Raw genomic sequence first — 19189 nt, forward strand, 5'->3', positions numbered from 1 at the left:
ACATTATAAGCCTGGAAAATAATGAGCGTGTTTGGGGGGGAGGGGAGGGGAGGGGAGGGGGGATACATTATATATATATTATTGTCCTCTCTCTCTTTAAGCAAATTTATGGGTAATACTACAGAATGAATGAAGGATTAGTGTAGCAGACATAATTATATTCATCTCCTCTCATCTCCTCCTCTGTCCTCTCTTTCTCCTTTTTCCTTCCACTCCCCTTCTCTACTCTCCCCTCTCCTCTTTCCTTCCACTCCCCTTCTCTACTCTCCCCTCTCCTCTCCTCTTTCCTTCCCCTCCTCTTCCACTCCCCTTCTGTATTCTCCTCTTTCCTTCCTCTCCTCTCCTCTCCTCTCCTCTTTCCTTCTCCTCCCTCTCCTCTTTCCTTCCTCTCCTCTTTCCTTCCCCTCTCCTTTAATTTCTTCTCCTCTTTCCTTCCTCTCCCCCCCCCTTTCCTCTTTCCTTTCCTCTTTCCTTCCTCTCCCCTTCTCTCCTCTCCTCTCTTCTCCTCTTTCCTTCCACTCCCCTTCTCTCCTCTCCTCTCGTCTCCTCTCTTCTTTCTCTCCCTTCCACTCCTCTTCTCTACTCTCCTCTCCGCCTTCCTTCCTCTCGTCTTTCCTTCCCCTCCCTCTCCCCTTTCCTTCCTCTCTTCTCATCTTTCCTTCCTCACTTCTTTCCTTCCCCTCTCCTCTCTCTCCTCTCATTTCTTCTCCTCTTTCCTACCTCTCTTTCCTTTCCTCTCCTCTCCTCTTCTCTTTCCACTCCCCTTATCTACTCTCCTCTTTTCTCCTCTTTCCTTCCACTCACCCTCTACTTTCCTCTCTTCTCCTCTTTCCTTCCACTCCCCTTCTCTACTCTCCTCTCTTCTCCTCTTTCCTCTCCTCTTTCCATCCACTCCCCTTCTTTACTGTCCTCTTTCCTCTCCTCTCCTCTCTTCTCCTCATTCCTTCCACTCCCCTTCTCTACTCTCCTCTCTTCTCTTCTTTCCTTCCACTCCCCTGCTCTACTCTCCTCTCTTTTCCTCTTTCCTCTCCTCTTTCCATCCACTCCCCTTCTGTACTCTCCTCTTTCTTCTCCTCTTTCCATCCACTCCCCTTCTGTACTCTCCTCTTTCCTCTCCTCTTTCCTTCCACTCCTCTTCTCTGCTCTACTCCTCTTTCCTCTTCTCTCCTCTCTTCTCCTCTTTCCTTCCACTCCCCTTCTTTACTCTCCTCTCTCCTTCCACTCCCCTTCTCCTCTCTCCTCTCTTCTCCTCTTTCCTTCCACTCCCCTTCTCCTCTTTCTTTCCTCTCCTCTTCATTTGTTTGCCAACCTGAATGTGGCACTGTGCCACTTTGTCAGTCTGTCAGGAAGCCACTGGGGACAAGTTTATCCACTATTATGGGCTCCAGGTGATCTTCTTGGAAGGGCTGGCATTTCCTCATGCCAGCATCTTCTTTTCCTTTCTTTGCCTAGTATCTTTTTCCCTTTTTGTCTCTTTCTCTATGTGCTGCAGTTTGTCTGCCAACCAGAAGGCGACTCTCTGCCACTTCTTCAGTATGACAGGAAACCACTGGGGACTAATTTATCCTCTATAATGGGCTCCAGGCAGTCTTTGCGGGAAGGCCGGCATCTCCTACTGGATACCAAAATCCTGCAAGGCTTGGGCAGACGTCCTGACACAGAAGTCCTAATCCACTTCCCACTAGAGCAACGAGTATATGTGGCCCTATGGAAAACAGCTTGCAGCACAGTTACCGGTGGGTATCAGAAAGCTCCCGATGCAGACTTGTAATTGGGAGCTTTCTGATCATGTGACCTCAGTCACTGCCAATCACAGTGGTCAAATGATCATAATGCCTGGCTCAGACCTCAGCATTTAGAACCTCCTAAAGGGCCGGAAAGCGGTGACGGGAAGTGGTTACAAATCAGTTTCTGCATCATTTGGTGTGCAAGTGGCTCAGGGAGAAGGTCCAGCTTGTATGGAGACAGTAGGAACAGTGATAGGTAAGGGTACCTGACTAGGAGGTAAGAAGTAGGTGTCCCCCTACAGGCTACGTCTTCTGGCAGCTTCTTGGAACTCTATCCAACCATCAGCCAGATAAACTGCAAGGACATTGGGGACCTCAGGGTGACCCAGTAATCTGGATGCCCATAATACTTACCTTATTATTGGCTGCAGCAAGCTCTTTCTATCCATTTGACTAGATGCTGCCTCTCTCAGCCTTGGTCACGTGCTCTCCTCCTCCATGTACAGTGCATGGTTAATATCCTTCCATTGTTTGTAGTGCTGGGACAAGGTCATGCAACGCCCAGGGCATGGGCCAAGCTGCCTAGCCATGTAACATAAGGAAGGCACCCCCATCCGTACAGTAAACCATTGCACCCAGGGCAGCCGCCAAACCATTGTGCCCAGGGCAGCCGACAAACCATTGTGCCCAGGGCAGCCACCAAACCATTGAGCCCAGGGCAGCCGCAAAACCATTGAACCCAGGGCAGCCACCAAATGATTGTGCCCATGGCAGCCACCAAACCATTGAACCCAGGGCAGCCGCCAAACCATTGAACCCAGGGCAGCCACCAAATGATTGTGCCCATGGCAGCCACCAAACCATTTTGCCCATGGCAGCCACCAAACCATTGTGCCCATTGCAGCCACCAAATGATTGTGCCCATGGCAGCCGCCAAACCATTTTGCCCATGGCAGCCACCAAACTATTGCACCCAGGGCAGCCACCAAACCATTGTGCCCTGGGTAGCCGCCAAACTTTTGTGCCCATGGCAACCGCCAAACCTTTGTGCCCTGGGCAGCCGCCTGCTCACCCCTTGTCCCAGCCCTGATTGTATGGGATGACACACAGGACCACAGGTGCCTGAAGCCGGCCATAGATGCTTCATATTTCAGCTGGTTCAGCAGGGACCAGCCAAGGTTCAAACCATGTATGGGAAGGCTGAATGTACCCAAGTTGATTGATGGATGCTAGCAAATCTTGGTTGCCCAGCCCGCCCCCCAGTGGGAGTGGTTTCACTGATCCATGACAAAAATAGCCAAGTATCATTTGTTTTTTGGCCCATTCACACAGAAAGAATGTTCAGCCCCCGTAGCATCTGAATTGGGGCCAATCCATGCCTAAGGCTCCATTCACTATATCGGAGTGCGTATGCGGCCCATGCATTTCTACTCATTTCCACATGTCGTCTGTGGACCAGCCATTGTCCATTCATTTCAGTAGGCTGCCTTACGCCAGTAGTGTATTTAGGTTTTGTGCTGCCCCCACGGACATCGACCAACACCACCCCCCCTTCCCCCTCCCACGGAGAGAGCTGGACCAACAACACCCCTGCCCCCCCATATATTAATAGAAAGAAAGACACTCATCTGCACAGCTCCGGACATCCCCGGGAACGAGAGTCAGGCTCTACTTACACCATCAAGCAGCCTCTCCCAGATCCCACCAGGTTTCCATCACGTGCAGGGGCGGACTGACAACTCATGGGGCCCCCGGGCAATAGGGGATCATGGGGCCCCTGTGTCCTTGCCCAAACTCAAAAAAACCTATGAAAAAGGTACCAGGGGCATCTCATGGGGCCCCCTACTGACCCCAGGCCCTCGGGCAGCGCCCGAGTTTCCAAATGGTCAGTCCGCCCCTGATCACGCGTACATATCCCTTCTTCCATCTCTTCTTCTGAGGGGAGGTGCTGCCCCCCTGAAAAATGCCGCCCTAGGCAAGTACCTAATTTGCCTTGTGGTAAATACACCCCTGCCCTACGTACGTAAAAAAATTCAAAAGAAGTCCCCAACCTTTTGAAAAATCGCCAAAATGCATGGTGCTGCATCACCACCATACATGTTTTGGTGCTCAAAAAAATAAGTGCGTTTGCAGATGCGTGGGGGGTGCCATTGAGAACAGATGCAAAAGGGCAAATCATTTCTGTGTGCTGCAGGAAAGCATAGGATTTTCCACACAACCTGAATGCAGCCCAAATCCATGATGGATCAACTTGGGTACAACCAGCCTGTCCACTTTTACTCTCCCCACCCCCAGCCAGGAGAACACAATGGATCCAGGGAAGGGATTCTCCCATCAACACCGCCAGCCCATCAACCTGTGGTTGCAGAAAAGAAAACCGCTGTGTCTATGGCTGGCTTGAGTCTTGGGGGGGGGACTGAGGGATACGCCTAATTTCCGCACCCCAGACTCCATCAACATATCAACATTCAACTGTTTCAGCGCTGGATGGCCCCACTGGAAGGCTAAATCTGATCTAATTTCAAGTGCAACTGCCTATACTGCCCCCACAGCTTCGGGGGTATCTGGGGGCAAAAACTGAAGGTTTCAACCCAACGTTGCGGCCACCGGCATACAAGACTCTTCATTCACGGGAAGCACCATTCTTCATTACATGTGAAAAAAAAAATGGCTCAGCTTTGAATTCCACTCATGATGTGTAATGAGCCAAAGTTCTAATCAAAGTTAACAATTCCATCATTTCTAATTAATAGTCACTAGACTGGGAATGGAATTTCCTCCAATCATTCTGATGCTCCTCATTAGACGCTGTACTTCCATTAAATCGTCTGTTCAATCCTCGAAAATCATCTGTTTTCCTGATTAAACTGTATACAGGGTCCAATCATGATGATCCCTCACGCCAAATGGATACATATACACTTTTCATTACCCAGGAATTCCTAATTGTCACATAGCCGCTTACCGCATGCCAGTTAACCCCTCCCCCTACTGAGAATCCCCCCACCCCCCTCCTGACCAGGACATTTTTTGCGTTACGGCGCTGCGTTGTTCCCGGGGGTGTCCTGAGCTGTGAAGGTGAATGTCTTCTCTGTTCTCAGGGTGGGGGTTTGCCGCTGTATGGGGGGCGGTGGTAGTGGAAGGCTGTCTTGGGTGTAGGTGGAGGGTTGGGTTGTTGTTGGTCAATGTCAGGCTCTCTTTGTGGGGGAGGGAGGTACTGGTCGGTGTCAGGGTCTCTCCATGGGGGGGGGCAAACTTTGTGTTGACTAGGGCAGCATGAAACCTAAATACACCACTGCTCCTGAGGATTCCCCCCCCCCATCCTGACCAGGACATTTTTTGCGTTACGGCGCTGCGTTGTTCCCTGGGGTGTCCTGAGCTGTGAAGGTGAATGTCTTCTCTGTTCTCAGGGTGGGGGTTTGCCGCTGTATGGGGGGCGGTGGTAGTGGAAGGCTGTCTTGGGTGTAGGTGGAGGGTTGGGTTGTTGTTGGTCAATGTCAGGCTCTCTTTGTGGGGGAGGGAGGTACTGGTCGGTGTCAGGGTCTCTCCATGGGGGGGGGCAAACTTTGTGTTGACTAGGGCAGCATGAAACCTAAATACACCACTGCTCCTGAGGATTCCCCCCCCCCCCCAGCCTGACCAGGACATTTTTTGCGTTACGGCGCTGCGTTGTTCCCGGGGGTGTCCTGAGCTGTGAAGGTGAATGTCTTCTCTGTTCTCAGGGTGGGGGTTTGCCACTGTATGGGGGGCGGTGGTAGTGGAAGGCTGTCTTGGGTGTAGGTGGAGGGTTGGGTTGTTGTTGGTCAATGTCAGGCTCTCTTTGTGGGGGAGGGAAGTACTGGTCGGTGTCAGGGTCTCTCCATGGGGGGGGGGGCAAACTTTGTGTTGACTAGGGCAGCATGAAACCTAAATACACCACTGCTCCTGAGGATTCCCCCCCCCCATCCTGACCAGGACATTTTTTGCATTACGGCGCTGCGTTACTTTAACTGACAATTGCGCGGTCGTGCAACACCGCACCCAAATAAAATTTACGTCCTTTTTTTCCCACAAATTGAGCTTTCTTTTGGTGGTGTTTGATCCCCTGTGCGTTTTTGTATTTTTAGTGCTATAGGCAAAAAAAGACCGACAATTTTGAGAAAAAAAACAACATTTTGGACTTTTTTGCTATTAAACACGTCCAGTAAAAAAATGTTAAAAATCTAATTTCGTCATAAATTTCGGTCAAAATGTATTCTGCTCCGTGTCTTCGCTAAGAAAAAAAATCCCAATACGTGTAAATTAATGGGTTGATGTGAAAGTTATAGCATCTACAAATGGCGGTATAGATACTGGGATTTTTCTTTTCTACTAGTAATGGCAGCGATCAGCGACTTTTAACGGGACTGCAGTGGACATTCTGACACTGGGGGGAACTGACTTGGTGTCACTGACACCCCAGTGACACCAATACAGTGCTCAGTGCTAATAAAAAGCCCTGACACTGTACTAATGACACTGGGCAGGAAGGGGTTAATGTGAGGGGTGATCAAAGGGTTAACTGTGTACTGGGAGTGTTTTATTAGGGGGCGGGGTCTGTGTGCTTCATTGTACTCACACTGCTGTGGATGGCTGTGCTGTGCAGTGTGCCTGAGCCGACAGGGAGGAGGACTGTTAGTAAACAAAACAGTCCTCCTCCCCGTCGAAGATGCACGGGAATCACTAGGTGCCGACGGGTAATTACTGGCTGGGACCTGGTGATTGACATCCACGGCTGCGAACGGCAGCGCGGGTAGGGCGCACACGCGGCTTGTGCGCGCCCCCTACCCGGAAATGCAAAATGATGCTATAGGGTGGTCCTTAAGTGGATAAATAAGGAAAGGCGGGCAGAGAGATCACTATTTATTATATTATATTATCCGCTTCTGCTCCGGAAGGGTTAACCCCTTTTAATGACCAGGCCATTCATGGGCCCTGAGGAAGTCACATGATACTGTGACGCAACGCGTCGGCCTGACGTAGTGAAGCACTTCCGGAGTGGCGGCCATCTTGGTACTCCCTTGTACACCCATGGTTATTTCTACATCCAAAAGCATGGGTTTGAAGCTGCTAATTTTCACCAATTGATGTGAGTGCGCTATCTACTTTGTATTGATTATTGGCAATAAACATACTGCACCATGGGAGCGTGTTTTATGTTTTATGTTTTTGAATGAGATAATAGCGCAGTATTTGACCTTGCCTGGAGAGGAGCCATTATTGGTGTGCTGACCCCCTAAAGGGAGATTTGTGTGCGGTGGGAGCTGATCCATTTGGAGTGACAGCAGATTTGGAGGATCTTTGAGAGGGATCCATTTCGAGCTTTGTGGCCTGCAAAGGTCGAAGTTTTGAGGTGAGAGGCTGATCTAGCCGGTGGTCGAATTATCATCTGTCAACCATTCACCCACAAATATCAGCACGAGTGTTTCATCCCAATGTGGTCATCTATGTTCAGGGGCGGACTGACCATTTGGGAACTCGGGCACTGCCCGAGGGCCCAAGGTCAGTAGGGGGCCCCATGAGATGCCCCTGGTACCTTTCATAGGCTTTTTTGGGTGTGGTTTGAGTATGGGTGAGGACACAGGGGCCCCATGATCCCCTATTGCCCGGGGGCCCCATGAGTTGTCAGTCCGCCCCTGTCTATGTTGTTTGGACTTTAGGAGCACAGTAATAGAGTTTGTGTTGTTTCAGTTGCACTTTTGTTGCTTCACTATTGTACACAGTTTATGTTCTCATTATTTGACCCCCGAATGGGGTATTTGTGGTTACATGTGTGTATTGATCTACACGTTTCCTCACATTTTTTCGAGTTTTTTTTTGAGTTAATTAATATTTGAATGTGATCATATATATTTTTACAGCTGGAATTAATATTTTTCACCATCACTGTTGAGTCTTTTTTGTGTTCACATATATTAGTGTCACTTGCTGTTAATTATTTTTTTGCATGATTTCACTAAATTTGGCACTATATTACATATGATATATATTCTTTTCTCACTTATATTTTTTATGTAGTTGTATGTCGTAGTTTATGGGAGTAGCGCTACATTCCTCCATACAACTGTTTTACATGATCATTGGTATATGACAGGCGTGTCCAAACTTTTTTCACAGAGGGCCAGATTGGATGAAGTGAACATGGTGGAGGGCCGAACATTTTTCCGAACATTCTTTGAACCATTACAATTAAATGCAAATAAATTATTTTATGCCAAGTTAATTGCAAACGACATACTTTTCATTTCATAACATTAAGATCAACTGACAGCTGAGTTTTCACAATGTATTGAAAATAAATTAAAAAAAAACTTACCTGCACTAATGTGAAGGGTGAAAAAGGTAGCTGAAGTCTCTGCTCGGCAGCTGGGAGGGGAAGAGAAACGCACTTCACGCTGGAAGCCCGGCCCTGACGTCACCGCCCTCTGTCGCTCCCAGTCACGCATGCGCACTGCTCTCAAGCAGAAGACTGTCTGCCACAGAAGGGAGGGCCGTGCGACAGCCGCATTTACACAGACCAGGGAGAACGCGCCGCAGTCAGGCATGCGCACTGCCCTCTGCTCTCAAGCAAAAGACTGTCTGCCATAGAAGGGAGGGCCGTGGGAGGGCCACATTACACAGAGCAGGGAGGGCTGTTGGAGGGCCGTATTAAACCGACCCCCGGGGCCGTAAATGGCCCGTGGGCCGGACTTTGGACATGCCTGGTATATGATTTAATGTTAGCAGCAGCTCCCAATTAGGTTGCTTTCACCATTAGTGTTTGAGCTTTAGGAGGTTCACACCATTATGGCTCTGTGATTCTACCTTGCAGCACTGGGGTTGTTGGTTCAACCACGGCACAAGGCCATACATGGCTCAACTTCCGAACAATTTTTCGATAGAAAATCGAAAACATCGTTGGTTCTGTAATCTGATGGTGCCACCAATGATTTAGAAAAATGGCCGGACCACCAGGTGCAATCGGAGCCCCTCCAGGGGGATGATCAGGTGGACACAATTCCATGACATGTTTCCAAAGACAACATATTAACAAATGTAACAATTTACATACCAGAGGTCCTCATTACAGGATGATGTGATCGAGTTACATTGTGGCTCGAACCTTTTTCTGTTGTATGACGATACCAGAGCAGTCAGCTTTTTGGTTTGTGTATTAATAAAAGATATACAAGACATATTTTTACATACTTTTTATATACTTTTGTTGTAAGTGAACCTAAACTCTCTGAACCCCCAAGGACTCTGTGTACTTCTCCTGCTGCTAGTATTAGTGAATGGATAGGAAGGGAGATTACATTTACTTGTTTTATACTTTTTGTTACATTTCTTCAGTCACTTCCTGGTTTCTGGCCTAGGCCAAAATAATGTCATACATCCCAGGAGTCTTCCCGGGAGGAGGGGCTTTCTCAGCTAAGCACACCGTCCTGCCTGCATGCCTGAGCCAAGGGTAGATGGATTTCAGGAAGTAAATGCTTCATGAATCATCTGCCCTTACTAAAGATGGCCATGGCCAGAAATGCTAGGGGGGGGGGGGGGTATTTTAATGGGATTTCTCAGTAAAATAAAACATGGAGACATAAATAAATGGAGAACTGGATGGATACATGGATGGATAGAGAAATGGATGGAGACATGGATGGATAGAGAAATGGATGGAGACATGGATGGATGGGTGGATGAATGCAGAAATGGATGGAAACATGGATGGATGGGGAAATGGATGGAGACATAGATGGATGGATGGAAGGATGGAGAACTGGATGGAGTCATGGGTGGATGGAGAACTGGATGGAGTCCTGGGTGGATGGAGAACTGGATGGAGTCATGGGTGGATGGAGAAATGGATGGAGTCATGGGTAGATGGAGAAATGGATGGAGTCATGGGCGGATGGAGAAATGGATGGAGTCATGGGCGGATGGAGAAATGGATGGAGTCATGGGTGGATGGAGAAATGGATGGAGTCATGGGTGGATGGAGAAATGGATGGAGTCATGGGTGGATGGAGATATGGGTGGATGTAGAAATGGATGGAGTCATGGGTGGATGGAGAAATGGATGGAGTCATGGGTGGATGGAGAAATGGATGGAGTCATGGGTGGATGGAGAAATGGATGGAGTCATGGGTGGGTGGAGAAATGGATGGAGTCATGGGTGGATGGAGATATGGGTGGATGGAGAAATGGATGGAGACATGGGTGGATGGAGAAATAGATGGAGTCATGGGTGGATGGAGATATGGGTGGATGGAGAAATGGATGGAGAAATGGATGGAGTCCTGGGTGGATGGAGAAATGGATGGAGTCATAGGGGGTGGAGAAATGGATGGAGTCATGGGTGGATGGAGATATGGATGGATGGAGAAATGGATGGAGTCATGGGTGGATGGAGAAATGGATGGAGTCATGGGTGGGTGGAGAAATGGATGGAGTCATGGGTGGATGGAGATATGGGTGGATGGAGATATGGGTGGATGGAGAAATGGATGGAGTCATGGGTCGGTGGAGAAATGGATGGAGTCATGGGTGGGTGGAGAAATGGATGGAGTCATGGGTGAATGGAGATATGGGTGGATGGAGAAATGGATGGAGTCATGGGTGGATGGAGAAATGGATGCAGTCCTGGGTGGATGGAGAAATGGATGGAGTCCTGGGTGGATGGAGATATGGATGGATGGAGAAATGGATGGAGTCATGGGTGGATGGAGAAATGGATGGAGTCATGGGTGGGTGGAGAAATGGATGGAGTCATGGGTGGATGGAGATATGGGTGGATGGAGAAATGGATGGAGTCATGGGTGGATGGAGAAATGGATGGAGTCCTGGGTGGATGGAGAAATGGATGGAGTCCTGGGTGGATGGAGAAATGGATGGAGTCCTGGGTGGATGGAGAAATGGATGGAGTCATGGGTGGATGGAGAAATGGATGGAGTCATGGGTGGATGGAGATATGGGTGGATGTAGAAATGGATGGAGTCATGGGTCGGTGGAGAAATGGATGGAGTCATGGGTGGGTGGAGAAATGGATGGAGTCATGGGTGGATGGAGATATGGGTGGATGTAGAAATGGATGGAGTCATGGGTCGGTGGAGAAATGGATGGAGTCATGGGTGGGTGGAGAAATGGATGGAGTCATGGGTGGATGGAGATATGGGTGGATGGAGAAATGGATGGAGTCATGGGTGGATGGAGATATGGGTGGATGTAGAAATGGATGGAGTCATGGGTCGGTGGAGAAATGGATGGAGTCATGGGTGGGTGGAGAAATGGATGGAGTCATGGGTGGATGGAGATATGGGTGGATGGAGAAATGGATGGAGTCATGGGTGGATGGAGAAATGGATGGAGTCCTGGGTGGATGGAGAAATGGGTGGAGTCCTGGGTGGATGGAGAAATGGATGAAGTAATGGGTGGATGGGGAAATGGATGGAGACATGGATGGATGGGGGAGTTTGTTTTGAACAAATGAAATTGTGTTTTCAGTCTGTAATGCTGGGATACAGTTTAGTTCCGCTTTGGTTATTCCACCTCAATATCTCAGCTGGATTGTATGAGATCGGGAAGAAGAATGTTATCTTTATTTTATTATATGAAGAATCAAAGCCAGTTTCCACATTTCATCCATGCTCCACAAACCATGTCAAGGCTAATCCAACAAACAGCAGTCAATGTTAGATGAGATCAAGTGTTCCTGTTCAAGTACAACGGGAGATAAAAGGAAAAAAAAACAAAAGCTGATTTACTATAGAAAATGAACAAAGCAGGGATGAATGTTTATGGAGTGCTGGCACCAAGGGCCCCCCGGGAAATGTTCAGTGCATACATCGTGGCCCTAGCTTGCTGCACGTGTCGAACACATGGCTGCTTATGTACCTTCTGTTCTGATAACATGCACTAAGGAACACAAGTATCATCAATTCACCTAAAAAGAATGTTAATAACAGAATGGGACTGGCTTGAAGGCAGGTGTAGTTCAGCCTCCCTGCACAGGTGGTGCCGTTGCAGCAGCCAACATGCAGAGAAGAGGGAGAAGAGGAACTCTTGTTCCTTTGAGGCCTTCGTAGACGTCATCAGGGGAGCAACCATCCAACTGCATGCTGCTGCGCTGGATGACCTTAGAGGCTATCTTTAGTGAGGGCAGATCTAGTAAATAGCAGTTGGCTTGCATTTACAAAGTGACTAGGTCAGGGACAGGAACCTGCTTGTGAGGGACAATGTGTGTCACGGTGAGAGGTCAGGTTCAGAGACCAGCAGCTATAGCAGCAGACCAACCAACAGGATAGGTAAACAAGCAGGTCACACTGGGAAATGACGCAGACTCACCTGAGATGCGGGGTCTAAGCACTAACCGGTATTCACCAGAGCTCCTGATGGTGGGGATGGGTTTTGCTGCGTGTTAGCACCAGGTTGCAGTTCTCATGATCACCCCACCAGGAAGTGAGCAAGCCAGGATCCATTAGCAGATATGGCAGGTAGGGATCAAGCAGAAGCGTAGTCAGTAAACAAGCCAAGGGTCGGTAGCAAGTTGGGATGAGGCAGAATCGTAGTCAAGGAACATGCCAAAGGTCGGTAGTGAAGGTACGGACGGCAGCAGGAGAGACAAAGTGAGATGTTGGCTGGAGAAGGCACAATAATCTGGCAACCAGGAAGTACAGAGACATGGCTTGAATCAGGACGTTCATGGGAGGAGAAAGGAGTTCAAGGTTCATCAGAAAACAAGGTACAAGGCAGAATTGTCCAATAGATCCGGCAGACTGTTGTCCAGCATCCCAGGTAGCTCAGTGAGAAGAGTTACTGCCTGACACAATAGAGGTCCCAGGTTCAAGTCCAGCCCATGACAATGTGTCTAGCCTAGGGAAAGGTTCTGGAGGAGGAGGCCTTCCAGCCACCTCCTTTGTTGGCTGCTGCCCAGCATCATAAGCTCCCCATAGTACTGTGACTGTGTTATTCAAGTCCTTCTGTAAGGTACTGCTGTACTGGATTTGGCCATGTTGTACATGAAGGTAGTAGAGCAGGTCCCTCACCCTAGGAGAAGGTTGGGAGTTTAGGCAGGACCAAGGAGGGATATGGGTCAGACTGGAGAGGAAGGAGAAGGAGCAACATCTAGCTGCTGTGCTCCTACTCTTCCCCCCTCTAGTTCAGGTTCCCCATCATAGCCCTGTGAGAGAAGGAGAACTTCAGATGGACAGTTTAGGTACAGAAGAAGTCCTCAGGAGTTGGCTTGCCCCTTGGTTCCTTCCCTTTCTTATCCCAGGTAGAGAAGAGTAGCTGGGCTGCAGGGAGTGAGATCCTTGGTGCAGAAGATACGAGCAGCCTCCAGCAAGGCCTAAGATTAAATCTTCCCTACATGCAACCGATGGGACTGCTAATCTGGGATTTTCACGCACAGCCATCTCTAGGGTTTACAGAGAAGGGTCAGAAAAATAGAAAATATCCAGTGAGAGGCAGCTGTGTGGAGGAAAATGCCTTGTTGGTGTTAGGCTACGTTCACACTAGCTTTGTTAGCAGGCATTAGGCAGGTATTTGGGAAACATTTTTAATGCTCCTCAAACGCCTATGAAAATTCTACACATGACAGCCCACAATGCTGTTCACACTGAAGTGTTAGCATTGCGTCAGTGCAAAATTGACACCTCATGTCCAGTCAGGAGGAGTTAAAGCCTCCCATTCAAGTCTATGGTGATGCTCCTCAAATGCCTGGCAGACGTTTGTTGGGTGTTTTGTGAGGTGTTTGTGGGGTGTTAATACCATTATAGGCATTTGTGGTGCAGCTTTAACGCTTGGCAAACGCCTATCAAACGCCACAAAAACACGCATAGGGCATTTGGGGGCCTTTTGAGGAGCGTTAGAAACGCTTCTCTAATGCCTGTCTAATGCCTGTCAAATGCTATAGGGGCATTTGGCAAGAGTTAGAAATTAGTCAAGTGTGAACGAGCCCTTAGAGGTCAGAGGAGAATGGGCAGACTGGTTGGAGATGATAGAAAGGCAACAGTAATTCCAATAACCCCTCGTTACACCCAAGGTATGCAAAATACCATCTCTGAACGCACAACACGTCCAACCTTGAAGCAGATGGGCTACAGCAGCAGAATACCACTCCGGGTGCCACTCCTGACAGCTAAGAACAGGAAATGGAGGCTACAATTCGCACAGGATCACCAAAATTGGACAATAGAAAATTAGAAAAACATTGCCTGGTCTGATAAGTCCGGATGTCAGATGCAACATGCAGATGGTAGGGTCAGATATTGGTGTAAACAACATGAAAGCGTGGATCCATCCTGCCTTGTATCCATGGTTCAGGCTGGTGGTGGTGGTGTCATGGTGTGGGGGATCCATTCTGCCTTGTATCAATGGTTCAGGCTGGTGATGGTGTCATGGTGTGGTGGATCCATCCTGCCTTGTATCAATGGTTCAGGCTGGTGGTGGTGGTGTCATGGTGTGGTGGATCCATCCTGCCTTGTATCAACAGTTCAGGCTGGTGGTGGTGGTGTCATGGTGTGGCAGAGATTTTCTTGGCATGACTTAGTACCAATTGAGCATCGTTTAAACACCACGGCCTACCTGAGTATTGTTGCTGACCATGTCCACCCCTTTATGACTCCTGTGTCTCTATCTTCTGATCACTCCTTCTAGCAGGATAATGCACCATGTCACAAAGCTCAAATCATCTCCAACTGGTTTCTTGAAAATGGAATGCCTTGTATCAACAGTTCAGGCTGGTGGTGGTGGTGTCATGGTGTGGAGAAGATTCTCTTTGCACACTTTGGGCCCCTTCGTACTAACTGAGCATTGTTTAAACACCATGGCCTACCTGAGTATTGTTGTTGACCATGTCCATCCCTTTATGACTCCAGTGTCCCCATCTTCTGATGGCTCCTTCCAGCAGGATAATGCTCCATGTCACAAAGCTCAAATCATCTCCAACTGGTTTCTGGAACATGACAATGGGGTCACTGCACTCCAATGGCCTCCACAGTCACCACATCTCCATCCAATAGAGGACCTTTGGGATATGGTGGAATGTGAGATTCCCATCATGGATGTGCAGCCGACAAATCTGCAGCAACTGCGTGATGCTATCATGTCAACATGGACCAAAATCTCTGAGGAACACCTTGTTGAATCTACACCATGAAGAATGAAGACAAAAGGGAGTCCAACCCGGTACTAGCAAGGTGGACCTAATAAAGTTAGGTCTCTGCACTATCTGGCCTTCTGGATGGCCCCTTACCTTGTGGGAACGTAGAGGAGGCCTGCTCTTTGTGATTTGAGGGTTTATCGCTGCATGGTGCATATCAATATCATATGTAAGTCTTATTATATTGTTAAATGACTTTTTCTGTGTTTACATGATGTAATTTGGAATATTCAACATATGTATATCTCTTCTAGATTTCACTACGAAGTCCCTGAAGAAGCGAATGTTTGTCGCAAAACATGTTGGGCCATTCTTCCAGCGGCTTAATGTCTCCCCCCCATAGGACCTTCTGGTGGTTACTGTATGTTTTATCACTAGTTCTGTTCCATTCATCATGGTGGGTTGTGGGACATTGTCTGTGGGGACATTGCACAAGGATCTTTTTTAATTGAAATATGTTTTTTCATGACTTATTGTCAAAATAAAATACAGATGATTTTACTAATATGTGTATAGAGTTTCTGTGCCTCTAAAGTCCATTTGCAATTTTTTTCCCTTCCCCCTCTTTTTTCTCTCCCCTTTTTTGTCTGACCTAATAAAGTTGCCAGTGAGCGTATATCCCTAATCCCTATCCAAGTTCCTCTAAAAAAGTAAAACAATAAAAACAAAACCCTTAGAGTGATCATTGAGGAACTGAGTGAATATCAAATGAAACAAGTAAAATTATTGCAAATGGAATGTTAAATTAAGCAAGCACAAATCATACACTGTTAGTTACCCTCCGAAGTGTGATGGAATGGATCACCTATCATTATTATTATACAGGATTTATGGCGCCAACAGTTTGCTCAGCGCTTTACAATATAACGGGAGACAATACAGCAACAATACAGTTCAATACAAGAGGGATAGGAGGGCCTGATCCTGGGAGCTTACAATCTAGGAGGGAGGGGCTAGTGGTACAAAAGGTAGTAACTGTGGGGGATGGACTGGTAGGAGGAATAGAAGATTCCATTATTAGCTGAGGGCAGGATAGGCTTCCCTGAAGAGATCGATTTTTTAGAGATCGCCTAAAAGTGAGCAGAGTAGGCAATAGTCTGATAAATTGTGGTAGAGAGTTCCAGAGGATGGAAGAAGCTCTGGAGAAGTCCTGGAGACGAGCATGGGAAGAGGAGACAAGGGAGCTAGAGAGCAGGAGGTCTTGCGAGGAGCGGAGAGTATGGTTTGGGTGATATTTAGAGACAAGATCGGTGATGTAATTTGGGGCGGAGTTATAAATGGCTTTACACGTTATTGTTAATGTTTTGAATTTTATCCGTTGGGCAACAGGAAGCCAGTGGAGGGATTGGCAGAGAGGGGTGGAGGACACTGAGTGGAGGCCAGTGGAGGGATTGGCAGAGAGGGGTGGAGGACACTGAGTGGAGGCCAGTGGAGGGATTGGCAGAGAGTGGTGGAGGCCAGTGGAGGGATTGGCAGAGGGGGATGGCAGATACAGAACGGTTAGTAAGGTGGATAAGTCTGGCAGCAGCATTCATGATAGACTGAAGAGGGGATAGCCTGCGATGAGGTCGGCCTATGAGGAGGGAGTTACAATAGTCAAAGCGAGATATAACCAGGGAGTGAATAAGTTGCTTAGTGGTTTCCGAGGTTAGGAACGGGCGTATCTTGGAGATGTGAAGTCTACAAGATTTGGACAGTGATTGGATTTGGGGGTGAAAGGACAGATGGGAGTCTAGGATTACACCTAGTACCTATGTAAATGAACTAATACGGCCTTCAGATGGCTTTCGGCCAAATCCTCAAAATGGCTATTGGTAGATGGAGATGGATGAAAATCAAGCTGGAATCTTTTTTTCAAGATGGAGCTAAACTTCAAGATGGAGTGATGATGATGATGGTGATAATGAAGGTTCCTCCATGGAGATGGATGATGAGCATCCCTTCTCTCTCTGAGCTCTCTTACTTATTTTCCCAAAAACTGCATTAAGTAGGGATTATCCAAGAGGGCGTAGTTTGTAATATTTACCCACCTCTGATTGGGGGGCCATATTACTGATTAACTATTCGTTTGTACAAACAATAGCTTAACTTGACCACCAGATGGCACGCTGAGACTAAAAACCCTTTATCTTCAGTTTTCTGGGAGAAAAATTGATTTATTGGCTTCAAACATTATAGGATAAACTAATTTTATCCTTAGATTAATCTATGATTTTTTATTTATTTATTTAGAGGGTATATACACTATATTGCCAAAAGTATTGGGCCGCCTGCCTCTCCACGCACATGACCTTTAATGGACCCCCAGTCTTAGTCCGTAGGGTTCAATATTGAGTTGGCCCCGTCCTTTCCATGCACATGACCTTTAATGACCCCAGTCTTAGTCCGTAGGGTTCAGTATTGAGTTGGACCCGCCCTTTCCACGCACATGACCTTTAATGACCCCCAGTCTTAGTCCGTAGGGTTCAATATTGAGTTGGCCCCGCCCTTTCCACACACATGACCTTTAATGGCCCCCCAGTCTTAGTCCGTAGGGTTCAATATTGAGTTGGCCCCGCCCTTTGCAGCTATAACAGCTTCAACTCTTCTGGGAAGGCCGTCCACAAGGTTTAGGAGGGTGTCTATGGGAAGGTTGGACCATTCTTCCAGAAGCACATTTGTCGGGTCAGGCACTGATGTCGGGAGAGGAGGCCTGGCTCACAGTCTCCGCTCTAATTCATCCCAAAGGTGTTCTATGGGGTTGAGGTCAGGACTCTGTGCAGGACAGTCAAGTTCCTCCACCCCAAACTGGCTCCTTCGTGTCTTTATGGACCTTGCTTTGTGTACTGGTGCGCAGTCATGTTGGAACAGGAAGGGGCAATCCCCAAACTCTTCCCACAAAGTTGGGGGCATGAAATTGTCCAAAATATCGCCTTAAGAGTTCCTTTCACAGGAACTAGGGGGCCAAGCTCAACCCCTGATAAACAACCACACACCATAATCCCCCCTCCACCACACTTTACACTTGGCACAATGCAGTCAGGCAAGTACCGTTCTCCTGGCAACCGCCAATCAAAGACACGTCCATCAGATTGCCAGACAGAGAAGTGTGATTGGTCACTCCAGAGAACACGTCTCTACTGCTCTAGAGTCCAGTGGCGGCGTGCTTTACACCACGGCATCTGCCGCTTTGCATTGCACTTGGTGATGTAAGGCTTGGATGCAGCTGCTCGGCCATGGAAACCCATTCCATGAAGCTCTCTACGCACTGTTGTTGGCTCATCTGAAGGCCACACCAAGTTTGGAGGTCTTTAGCTATTGACTCTGCAGACAGTTGGTGACTTCTGCGCACTGTGCGCTTCAGCATGCGCTGACCCCGCCCTGTCATGTGACGTGGCCTACCACTTGGTGGCTGAGTGGCTGTTGTTCCCAGTTGCTTCCACTTTGTTATAATCCCACTAACAGTTGAGCGTGGAATATTTAGTAGCCAGGAAATGTCACGGATGGACTTATTGCCCAGGTGGCCACCTATCACGGGACCACGCTTGGAGTCACTGAGCTCCTTAGAGCGACCCATTCTTTCACCAATGTTTGTAGAAGCCGTCTGCATGCCTAGGGGATGATTGTATACACCTGTGTCCATGGAGGGGATTGGAACACCTGAATCACATGATATGGAGGGGATTGGAACACCTGAATCACATGACTTGGAGGGCGGGGCCAATACTTTTGGCGAAATAGTGTATCTATCTATCAATCAAACACAGATGCTCACTCTTGTTTTTATAGCTGTCTCCTCTCAGCTCTCTATAGCAGACATTTTCAGCGTTGAGTAATGCGGGCGGTAATTGTTTGGCAATTTGCTGGACGCTGCACACACACAAAGAGCAGCACGTTTCGGGAATACATAATTTCTCTGTCAGAAACAAGACCTAACTAACTTCTCTAAAAGTCAAATACATTTAGCAATTCAATCATTAAGCAGGCAGGAACTGGAACACCTCTGGGATATGAGCTCAGTCTAGTCAATAATTCTTTCTTTTACATTTTGGACGCTTCCTCCCCAAATCTGTTTAGATCTGCTAAGGTCATCCAATGTGAGGACTTTCTCTTTAATAGCATATTACGCATCAAGGAAGCGCACTAGATCAGTTGCCTTCCTCTGGATCAACAGTGGTTTTAGGGTACGTTTAGATTTGGAAAGCAGTAAAAATGCACAGCTGGGACACATTTTTAGTGCCCCCCCCCCCCTTAAGCTGAAATGGCAGTGGATGGGGTGGTGTTCACATGCTGTGGCTGCCACAAAAACTATCCAAACATTTTACGA

Source organism: Staurois parvus, unplaced genomic scaffold, assembly GCF_062004578.1.
Source record: "Staurois parvus isolate SC_StPar_1 unplaced genomic scaffold, SC_StPar_1.0 ptg000740l, whole genome shotgun sequence".
In the NCBI taxonomy this organism is placed as follows: Eukaryota; Metazoa; Chordata; class Amphibia; order Anura; family Ranidae; genus Staurois; species Staurois parvus.